A 12,351-nucleotide genomic window follows, 5' to 3' on the forward strand; every position below is an offset into this window, starting at 1 on the left:
CTGCGCGTCGAAGTATTTTTTGGTGAAACGGGTGTGAGGAAGTGTGGTGATGTTTTAGTTCCTGAAAAGCTGTGCGACTTGAGAGATTTGAAAAGTGTGTTACACATGATCGAACAGACACGTAAGGATATCAGCACTGAGCGTTCTGAAAAGGCCCGTCATCTACTGACATTGGTTTCGACATTGCTAGAGGAAGTAAGTGGAAAACATTTCGCATGCGAGTTGCAAGAATGGCACTTGGAAGTGCTTAAATTCTTGAAGAGTCAAGTTGATCTTGTTTTGAGTGATGCTGGCCGATATCCCCCCGATTTATTGGTTTTTGCTAGCCTTTTGTTCACAATTTCACCTCATGCATATAGATTCCTGAGAAGTTCGATGAAGCTTAAGATGCCGCATCCTGATACGATCAGAAGACTGTGTTCATCGTACGATGTACGCCCTGAAACGGAGCAGCAAGAATGTAGCTTTCTTTCCTATGCAAAGCCTATTGTAAGCGCATATAAAGAGCATGAAAAGACTGTAACGTTAATGATTGATGAGATGCACCTTCAATTATTTTTTTATTACAAGGCTGGGTTGGTTACTGGTGCTGCGGTAAATTCATCGACTGCAGCAAAAACTGCCCACGCATTTATGATACAGAGCCTGCTTTCTTCAAACAAGGATGTTGTACACATCCTTCCTGTGGCACAAATCGATGCTAAGGCGCTGCACGACTTCCTTCGGAAGATTGTTCTCGATCTAGAGGCATCTGGTTTTAGAATAATTGCAGTGATCTCGGACAATAACTCCATAAACAGAAAAGCCATATCCTACTTCGCTAAGCCGGCAAGTGTCAGCATTGTTTACCAGCATCCTGCTGACCGACGACCCCTGTTTTTTGTGGTGGACCCAGTTCACATACTAAAGTGTATAAGAAATAACTGGCTGAATCAAAGAAACATTGGCAAATGCATGTACTTTCCTGAACCGAAGAGTGATGAGGCTGAACCAAAGATACTTACAGCATCTTTCAAGGTATTATGCCAGCTGCTCGAAGCTGAAAAGCATGAGCTCTTGAAGCTAGCACCAACGCTCACTTTAAAGGCACTGAACCCCTCAAACATGGAATGGCAGAACGTTAAACTGGCCTTAAAGATTTTTAACTCATCTACTGTTGCTGCTCTCAGTGTTGCAACGTTCCAGCATGCAAAGGAAACCTCTCAATATGTCGACACCATTTTGACTTGGTGGAACATTGTTAACGTCAAGACGCCAAGAAAAGGACAGCGGTTGCGAGATCAACTGCAATGTCTAATAGTTTCATCGTCATGTCCTCAACTAGAATTCTTAGAGAGAATAGTTCAATGGTTTGATCACTGGAGAAGCCTCGAACATGACAATGGCCGCTTGACACGTGAAACGCACATAGCTTTCAGCCACACTACCCATGCGTTGCACGAACTTGCCATATACTGTCTCAAAGAGCTTCATTTCGTGTATGTTCTTTTGGGCAAATTTCAAACTGATAGCTTAGAGGATCACTTTGGAAAGTACCGGCAATTGTCTGGTGCCAATTACCACGTGTGTATAAGGCAGATATATGAATCTGAAAACAAATTGCGTTTGCAGAAGGTTCTGGACCTGCCAGATTTGGACATTCTACTACCACCGGGCGCGAACACGTTGGAGACAAGTGTACATTCAGGAAACGGCCACTTTCAAGTCACTGTGACTGACTCCGACATTGAGAAAAAAACGTCAAGGCTACCGGCGCTAACCTATGTTGCCGGCTATTGTGCCCATGCAGCTCTAAAAAAGCTGACATGCTCATCTTGCAGTGAAAGCCTTGTGATGCAAGACGTCGATCTAGATGACCCTGAGAATGCATTAATCACGAAGATGACAAGGGGTGGCCTGAAGTTTCCACGAGCAGCTGTAGTTAATGCTGTACTCTTTACTGAAAATATATTGCACAAGCTCAGGACACCAGAATATGCCGTACGATTTTTCAGCCTTCCTAGGCAGAAAGATACTCTTGTCGGCCTTGTGTTCGCTGCCATTCATGACTTTGAGGATGTCGATGTGTGTGATTTCGGTCATCCTGCGACGCCGCCCAATATGGACAGTCGTCTAACTTCGCTATTGCCCTCGTTGACCACAACAGACAGATAGTGAATGCGGCTTCCCTGAAGTGCTCAACACCAACCAGAGCGGAGCAGGTCGCAGTTGCTATAGCACTACTAGACAACAGCAGATAACAAATCTTCACTGATTCGAGATCGGCGGTCAGGGCTTTCGCTTCAGGATCCATCGCTGAGGAGGCTCACAAGATTCTCAAGAACAAGATCATCTCTCCGCACACCATCACGCGGTTTCCGGCTCACCTCGAACCCCAGCTTGACTCGTTTCTCAATCTTAATGACATTGCCCACTCCCAAGCGCGCGCACTAACCCACCGCGCGGGAGCAGGATCAAGCTCAGACTCCGGGGTCCTTGAGTTTCGGGACACTCTCACTACTTTCAGCGAAATTACTACGCACTATCATCTGGGTAGGACTTATCCTCCCCCTCACAGCAAACTGGCTAGACCTCTGGCATCCACTTTACGCATGCTTCAGACTAAGTGCTATCCAAACCTGGCCCTTTTCCACACGATCACTCCAGAGGCTTTTAGCTCTACTTGCCCCGACTGTGGGGCTGTTAGCAATCTCGCACACATGCTCTGGCGATGCCCCTCGTTACAGGGACCCAATCGCATCACAGAGGAAGAATGGAGCTCTGCCATCCAGAGCTCAGACCTCTCACGTCAAACCTGGGCTGTCCAGAGAGCCCACGATGCGGCGGTTAGGCTCGTCCTACCCGTCCCCACGTGGGAGCGGCCCGCAGCTCTGCTCTAGGGCAAAGCTTCTCAGGACGTTGTAATTAAAGTTCTTTGTCTGTCTATCTGTCTGCACAGGAGATAATGGGGCATGTTGTAAGTGCTGCAGCGAATACACTGCTGAAGAACTTGTGCCACACAGAAAATGACAAATTACGCAACGCCAAGAACGACCGAAAATTGCAGACCTTGAAGGCCTGAGATGTTTCTCATTATTTATTTTTCATTCATGAAGCTCTGTTTTGTTGAACATCTACGTATGTTTGTGTTGACAGAACCCTCGCAAAAAGAAACATGTGGCGTAGCAAGGACTTATTTGCCTACATTATCAAAATTTAAACCCTGCATTTTGGCCAATTCAAATGTTATTTAAGTGCATTGTGCTACCTGTTTATGATTCGAACTATCCATGCTACCGCAATCCATTAATTGCATGTTTTCCTTCAGGACTGAGAGTAGGCCTCTCGTTTTTTACTTACGTTTCACCATTATCTCAGTATTTTCTGAAGACCAATAAGGCTTGCAAACAAGGCGGGTGGAAATAAAATAACCACAAGAAATGGTACAACAAAGACGGAAGCTTATTCTATTTGAGAATTAGTTGTGCGTGACCCTATAATGATAAAATTTTCACAATAACATTAACCTCGATATTCGTGTGTCTAGCGAGGACTGTTTTACGCAGTGCAAGAGTGAGAATGATAATTGTATATGGAAGATTTAAAATGTTTGTTTCTGAATGCAGTTCTTATCATTTGTGAATAAAGTATATTCTGTGTCTTCAATATGCAGTTTTCCTCTTTCTTTCGTTCCGTCTAAAGTTGAGTGACTAAGCAGCATGCAGTTTGCTTGTCTTAGTCCCGACCAAACATCACAAGCACAATAAGGCCTTACGTGTTGCGATACACGCAAAAAAAAAAATGTTGCCAATCAAGTAATCTAAGGAAGGTATGAAAGAATGCTGCTTTCATGGTGGTGTTGACTGCGGTGAACCAGCGGCTCCCCTTATTTTTTGCGTCAGCTATACGTGTCTTGCTTTGGAAACGAAGCATCGGAATTTATAGGTTGCTGTCACTTTAAGGACAGCACTAATTTTCTCATGCCATAGTATCCGAGACGCGCTAAGAGACACACTGCAAGCGCAACGAACCTAGGCGCGGAAACGCCGACGGCGTCTCCGCGCCTAGGTTCGTCCGGCCCATCCATAGAGTTTCTCACTATAACACCTAGAGGGTAATCTGGCGCCACCGTCTATGGGAGTTTCTTAAGGGGGCACCGTGCCGTGATGGGAATGACGGTATATGTGTCTGCGAGGCTCGTGTTGGCTGGTGTTGTAAGAGGCTTCGTCTAAAACGTGGATAAGGCTACGCAAATAACGCGTTCTCAAAGTAAGATCTTCATAAAATGTTTCCATTCACGCATATTACATCTTTACTCACCCACGATGCATGACCAAGCAAAGAAAAGCCAGAACGGACGACCAACTGTATTAAAGTGAGCGCAAACCTTGTCGTCTGTCCTACAACTTTAGCGGCCCGCTGATACTTTTTACGTAACATGTAGTCGTACACACAATAACATGTCTTCGCGTAATAATAAAGCTAAAACAGCTTTTCACGTGCTGTTCTAGTAGAAAATGAATCATTGTGACAGACGGGACGGTACTTGCCAAGCGCGTCTTCAAGGTGTCCTGTCTCTACGAGAACGATGCCAATCCGAATCCACAATATACCGGCATTCCCATGCATACCACAGCGCAGCAGCGCCAGATTTCCCTCTAGGTAATGTAGTGAGAAACTCTATGGGTCCATCCGACTAGCGTGACGTCACACCGGCGTGCGGAGGCCTTACATTTTTTTCTAGGTGGCTTTGACCGCACCCGGTGATCGTTGCGCCGGCGTAGTTGCGGCCGAGGCTTTCCTGGAGCGCGCCTGGCGTCCGGAGGACTTGCCAGTTCCAGGACGGGAGCTCCCAGTACGCAAACGTCAGAATGCCTTGGCCGTACGCGGGGATCGATGCAGATGCCTAGTCGCGACCAAGGCCGCCCGGGGACGCTCCCGGCGTCCGGAGGACTGGCCAGTACCTGGCCAGCTACATTAAGGACGCCACCTGGACTCTTCTGCGCACCCGCGGATATCGAGGGCCCCTGCCACCTGCGTGTGACGTCCTCGCATTTACCGCGTAACATAACACGAGGCGAAGCGTTGCTGTTCTGCGCTGAGCTGGGACCATGGAGGAAGGAAACTGAGGAGAGGCCCTACCCCTTCCGCGCGCTATTAGAAAAGTGTGGAGGAATTGACGTAGTAGGTTCTCCTCTTTATGGCTGATTTTTTATTTCTTTGCCGTAGCGGCCACGCCTTTCGGGCCACAATGGTGGCTCTGTTTTGGTTCTGTGCGCTCACACCTGTTGCTCCGTAGGTTTTGTACCGTGGCAAAGGCGCCCGCCGGGCAAGTTTGCGTTGGTCTCCGTGTTTTGTTGCGCTGCGTTATCTGGGCTGTGCTCTCCCGGATGTTGCTGTGGCCAGGTAGGACAGGAGCAACTAAAGTTCGTGAAAAGAACGCGCATGCAACGCTGTACGCAATGTACCGCGCCATGGCGATGGCAACGGACGAAGGAATATCCGCGGGAAATTTAGCCCTCTTTGGCGGAATCACGCTAACGTGCTAACGATTGTTTAGTATTGCTGCGGAGAGCGCGGGTCAGAGCAGCACGCTTGCGCGCAGCGCGGCGTGGTTTCGGGAGAAATGCAAACAAGAGAGGAGAGCTGGCCCGAAAGGCGGAGCAACGCCATGAGCAACGCCAATTTCTGGCTTCACTTTAGCTTCACAAAGATTGACGTCAGGGCCTCTCCTGAGTTTCCTTCCTCCGTGGCTGGGACGCTGACAGGCAATCGACATGATGATACTGATCTCAGACTATCGCACATATCCGCAACGGAGGATTCGTCAACATGCGGGTGGTAGAACAAGCAGCAGCCGGGCGGAATAGTAGTAATATTTAGAATTAGAATGATAAAGCTGAGAAGTATTCATAGTATTGTTATTTATATTGTTACGCAAACGAAGGATTAATAACTGGAGACTATTTACAAAGTATATTTACTAAGGAAAACTTCCGTGCAACGAGAGGTGAATTGCCGAAACCTTTCTCTTTAGCATGACACCCTTTTACCATTAATTGGAATATTGTTTTGGGAGCACTTTTCCATACCTTTGTTTTAATTTGACTCTTCCTGTGGTCCTTTCCTCTGGTGTTACCAAATTGGGTTTTAGCCACCGGAACGTTCGTGATGCTCTCAAATTTTCTGCGCGATGCGGAAAAAATTACCTGCTAGAAATGTCTTTTTTAATTAATATGTATTTACTGTAACAATTAGCTAGAATCAGGCACGTACCCAGGGGGGGGCCCGGGGGGGCCCGGGCCCCCCCTGAAATCATGTGGCATACCCCCCCCCCCCCCCCTCCCCACCCACGCCACCACTCCTCACGCATTCCTAAAGCGCCGCGAGATCAATGTGGAGACTTGGCAGCTATTAATCGGTCTGCATTATGCTGCCTTTTTCACTCCTTTTAGATGGCGGTAGTTATCGGCATCTCTTGTAATGTGAAGGACAGTTTTCTCATAGATTCCGCACCCGTGTGATTGACTCGAGATGCGTTCAGTTGTCACCATCTATTCAACCGTCACGCGCATAGCTGTTGCTTTTGTTAGTTTAACCTTGTTTGTTTAGGCTGATCCTTGGACCAGGAGAGGGATGCGGCTGTTACTCACCTGATCTGTACGCTAATGGAACGAGTTGCGGCCGGAGAAAACGCCAATTGCGTTTAACTTTTCCCTTTGCTGCATTATTTACTTGTGTTACGGCTCGCCGCGACGCTGGCAGATGCCCGGAACCATTTACACGTGATATGGGTTACATAAGGTGGGAAATAAAATAAAGTGAATGAGCGTCCATCATGAAACCCTGCAATAACCCTTAAACCCATAAGCAAGATGACTGTCGCCCGTTACCTCCTCTGTTTTTCCCTAATTGTATAGCACTTCTCGTGCAAAATTGGCAACTGGGAACAAAAGTCGCAAGGTGTTGAGAAATTAAGCGATCTACTAAGGGAGAGAGCCAAGGCAACAACCAAACTGTAAGCAAAAGCGAATAATAAAGAAGTTAACCGTTGTTTATGAGAATATTTATGGATCAACAACTTTTTATTTAAAAAGGAAGTAAAGAAAACGCCGCCGGAAGTGTAGAACAATTACTTGTTTTGAATGACGCTTCTGCAGTTATCGGTCGAACCGCCTCACGTAGCCACTTCTCTGCTGTGCTTATGTGGGTGTTTTTCTAACCTTTCGCGGTGAGCGCAGTACGTCTAGAATCGCAGAGTCCTGCGCTCTCCGCGGTTGTATGGGACTGTCGGCCGCACAGCGTTACGCAATTCGCGGAACTGTCAACAAGGCGAAAACAACTGAGTATTCTAAACTATAACATGAGAAAGACTCAAGAAGCCGTAACAAGTGAACGCAGCCTGAAATCGGGGAAAAAAAAGCTGGCACAGGACAAACCATGATGTATGCACTAAAAGATAAGAAGGATAATATCATCAGCAATCTCGAAGATATAGTAAAAGCACCGGAAAAATTCTAAGCTGACCTGTATACAGTACCCAGAGGAGTCACGATACCTCACTTAGAAACAGCAATGAAAAGGATACAGAAACTCTCCTCTAACTAGCGTTGAGGTCAGAAGGGCCCTGCAAGACATGAAACGATGAAGAGCGGGAGGAGAAGGTGGAATAACAGTCGATTTAACCAAAGATCGAGGAGACATAATGCTTGGAAAACTGGCGGCTCCTTATACGAAGTGTCTATCGACTGCAAGGGTCCCAGAAAACTGGAAGAATGCAGACATTAAACTAATCCACAAAAAAGGAGACGTTAAAGAATTGAAAAATTATAGGACAATTAGCTTGCTCCCAGTATTATATAAACTATTTACCAAAATAATCTCCAATAGAATAAGGGCAACACTGGATTTTGTCAACCAAGGGAACAGGCTGGCTTCAGGAAGAGATACCTTACAATGGATCACATCCATGTCATCAATCAGGTTATCGAGAAATCTGCAGAGTACAATAAGCCTCTCTATATGGCTCGCATAGATTACGAAAAGGCATTTGATTCAGTAGAGATACCAGCAATCGTAGAGGCACTACGTAATGAAGGAATACAGAAAGCTTACGTAAAAAGCTTGGAAAATATTGCTACATGCGTGAGGTATTTGTTTGAAAGAGGCGCGTAGGCGGCATCATTCCAGAAAAGAGGAGGAAGAACGAACTGGGCTCGCGCTGTGAATCTAACCGGTCAGCGCTGCAACCGTTGTTGTAAATATATTCTGTAAATAGTTTCTGGTCTTATTGACTCGTCCTTGACGTAAGAATATCTACATAGGTTCTACAGCTACCTTAATTCTACACAAGAAAAGCAGGGAGATCCCTATAGAGAAAGGGGTCAGACCGGGAGACACAATTTCTCCAAAGCTATTCACTGCGTGCTTAGAAGAATTCAAGCTACTAAACTGGGAAGGCTTAGGAGTAAAGATCGACGGCAAATATCTCAGCAACCTTCGGTTTGCCGATGACATTGTTCTATTCAACAACAATGCAGACCAGTTACAACAAATTATTGGAGACCTTAACAGAGAGAGTGTAAGAGTGGGGTTGAATATTAATATGCAGAAGATGAAGATAATGATTAATAGCCGGGCAAAGGAACAAGAGATCAGGATCGCCAGTTGGCCACTTGAGACTGTGAAGGAGTACGTTTACCTAGGTCAATTAATCACAGGGATCCCTGATCATGAGAAGGAAATTCATAGAAGAATAAAAATAGGTTGGATCGCATACGGCAGACGTTGCCAGCTCCTCACTGGAAGCTTACCATTATTATTGGAAAGTAAGGTGTGCAATCAGTGCATTTTGCCAGTGCTGACATATGGGGCAGAGACTTGAGAGCAAGTTAAGGACCGCGCAAAGAGCGATCGAACGAAGATTGTTAGGCATAATGTTAAGAGAGAGAAAGAGAGCGGCTTGGATCAGAGAGCGAACGGGTAGGGACGATATTCTAATTGACATCAAGAGGAAATAAATGTAGCTGGGCAGGTCATGTAATGCGCCGGTAAGATAACCGTTGGACCATTAGGTTACAGAATGGGTACCAAGAGAAGGAAAACGCAATCGAGGACGACAAAACACTACGTGGAGCGATGAAATGAGGAAATTCGCGGGTGCTAGTTGGAATCGGTTGGTGCAGGACAGGGGTAATCGGAGGTCGGAAGGAGAGGCCTTCGTCCTGCAGGGGACATAAAACTGGATGAAGATGATGATGATGATGATGATGATGGGGGTGGTGCCCCCCCCCCGAAAAAAAATCCTGGGTACGTGCCTGGCTAGAATAGACTTCACAATCAGTTAGGTTTCAATTTCACAATTCCAATTTACTGATTTGGTTTCAATTTATTTTCCTCCAAATTGTTGTTTAGAACCCTTGCACTGCCGGATTCATGGCCGATCCCCCGTTGGCGATTGCGCCCGTTTCACTGAGAACCAAGCAGTTGAGCGAACCGGATTTTACAGCACCGCATTTTTCACCGCAAAATATAGCAGTGGTGAGGTTAAGGCTACCTTTAGTAATCAAAGTATGAGTTACCACAAAACACTTCTTATGTATCTCTATGGTCCTGTTAACATAAGACTGCATGGTACTGAACGGTTTCACTAAAGCGGTGCAACACCAGAATCCTTGCAACACTTTAGGCATTATATGAAGCAAGGAAACCGCGCGGAAGGTATCCAAATAAGCGCTTGCGCGTCTAAAAACTAGGACAGCTTGTGCTTGTTAACTTAGTGAGTGAGACGAGGCGACATTGCGCGTATGCATATTCTCTATTCAAATACTGCAAAAGAGCGTCTGTGTAGCCGGCACATGAATGCCGTGACGCTGCGCGGCCACGGGGCTCGCGCAGCGCGATGCGGGAGGGCAGCCTTGCATCTTGCACGGCCGCAACCAGGCTGCTGCTGTCTGGTTGGTTACGGATTTGGGAATCCGCTAACCACGGCCGCCTCGTCGACCGAGGGCACGGCGGCCGCCGCGTTCGCGATGGCCTTCTTGTCGCCTCCCGGGGCCGCGTAGAACGTCGGGAGCTCCCAGGATGCAGCCGTCAGAAGCCCCGGACCGCACGCGGTGTTCGCTGCGGCCGCGTTGTCGTCGCCGTCCTGGTCCCGAGCCAGCTCCGTGCCGGCTGCGGAAAGGACGCCGGCCTGGCTCGCACCGTTGACGAGGTCTGCCGCCGCCTTGTCCCGGGCGGCCCCGACGGGAAGCGACGCGCTGGTGTCGTGCGCTGAGATGTGCTGACGCCGACATGGAGCTGATCGGGAGCTTTCTTCGAACGCAGAGGCTCGCGCACTGACTCGCGCCGCGTGAAGTTTGTTGATGATGATGATGAACCTCTGCCATGGCTCGTACTCACTTAGGGGGATAGGCAGGAGCTAGCTCGGGAAAATTTCTATTTGAAAGGGGGAAACGCAAAGGAAAAAAAGGATATAATGGAATAACTAGACTAGTATGTGAGCGAGTAGGCAGATCAATTGAAGGGAAAGTTTGGTTGGTTGGCTGATATTTCTGTACATGTAAGGCTGATACCCACATGGGAGATTCGGTCGAGATTTGCATGAGTTAGAAAGATAATTAGACAAGCCTTAAAGAACACTAATGAGACATCTTGATATCGAAAGAAAAGTGAAGTAACGTAAGATTTAAGGATTTAGCAACACAATCGTCCTGAATCAGATAGAAATTTCTCAACGTATGCGCAGACATCCCCATGACGATGTACTATAAATAAGGCTTTCAAACACAGAAAATATGGAAAGGAAAGGTTCAATCTAATACAGTGAGTAGTTTTCCTAAATGAGAAACAAGGCGTTACAAGTAGCGGTGTATCGTTCCATCGTCAGCACACAGCGGACACAAAGAGGGGAGCGCCAGACCAGCTCCATGAAGATAACAGTTTTACACAGCTGCAGGTTAGTGACGGTGACGTGCCATCGAGTAGTGCAGACATTTAAATTGTTTGATAATGTTTTTCAAGGGTTTTGCATAACTGCACGCCTCCTGAACCTCGCAGCAGTTACGAAAACTGACGCAGGAAGTATCGAGAGAACGGGAGCATGCAGTAAAAGCTGCTCTTGCCAGGCTATCTGCTATTTAATTCACAACTAATTACCGCACCAGAGCATGGAATGCACTTAAAAGGTCTGAACCACTATTTGAAAGGCGAGCTGAACATAAAGATACAAAACTCGGTATTATACCCATATTAAAAGATATATTAGAACAAAAATGTCGAGGTTGGTGAATTGAATTTTCATAGGACCAAAAGTACCTCAGCCACTAAGCTAAAAATACAACTATGAAATCAAGAATACTTAGAAAAAACAACCAGCGAAAAGCGGAAGAGAAACCGGCAACTGCATATTTTCCTTTGGTTTGTGCGGCATCTTTCGCAATGATAAGCGTTTATATTGTAATGTAAAATAAGGAGCATTTGGGCTGTGGTGTTGCGTACTCCAGGGTAGCGTATCTTACTGTTGCCGAGTTGTAGCGGCGCCTTCCTATCGAAGCTCGACTGTCGTTACTTATTGGGTAGCGTGGCGTTGTTGGCGGGCTGCAGCCATCCGGTAGACCATGGCGGCCAAGCAAGGACGAGACGGTTTTTAGTGCGAAACTTGCACGGTTTATTCAAAGGTTCATGAAAGATGATGAAAAGAGAATGAAGTGATCAAAAGTACATTTCGGAGCCCTTTAAATAGGCTCTCTACAATCGTGGGAGGGATCTTGCTTCCGTCGACGTCACGTGACCGGCACATAAAGAGGGCCCCTGCTCCTCTGGTTATACCGAGCCTGCTGCAAGGAGGAGGCCGTCCCGCCTCCCGGAATTGTAGACGCTTGTCCGTCTCCTTTGCGCGTTGCTGGTTCATGGAAGTTCTCCTGTAGACTTTGGCCGTTCGAGGAAGGGGTCCCTCTAAAGTCACACACACACACACCAAAGAGGCCTGTAAACACTGCGGGGCTTCCGCTAGACCGGCAGACACTGGAAATGGTTATGGCGAATTAGGAAGTCACGCTTCATTTCGACGAGGCAAGGTGTGTGAAGGTCGGGTGAGAGAAATTCCTTTCTGCACGTGGTGCTGGATGCCAACCGTAGCAGGAGCAGTCAGTCACGCCTCATTTCGACGAGGCATGGCGAGAGAAGGTCGGGTGAAATTCCTTTCTGCTCGTAGTGCCAGATGCCAACCGTAACAGTGGCTATGCATAAGAGAGACAACGACGACGAGAGAGAAAAACCTTGTTTCCGGGCTCGATTGGCTATACTACCTCATTGCTGCTCTATCGTTCTAGTCGCGAACGCTTACTGCCCAAAGAGCCTCGCGACATTTGG

The sequence above is a fragment of the Dermacentor albipictus genome, chromosome 1 (genome assembly GCF_038994185.2).
Source record: "Dermacentor albipictus isolate Rhodes 1998 colony chromosome 1, USDA_Dalb.pri_finalv2, whole genome shotgun sequence".
In the NCBI taxonomy this organism is placed as follows: Eukaryota; Metazoa; Arthropoda; class Arachnida; order Ixodida; family Ixodidae; genus Dermacentor; species Dermacentor albipictus.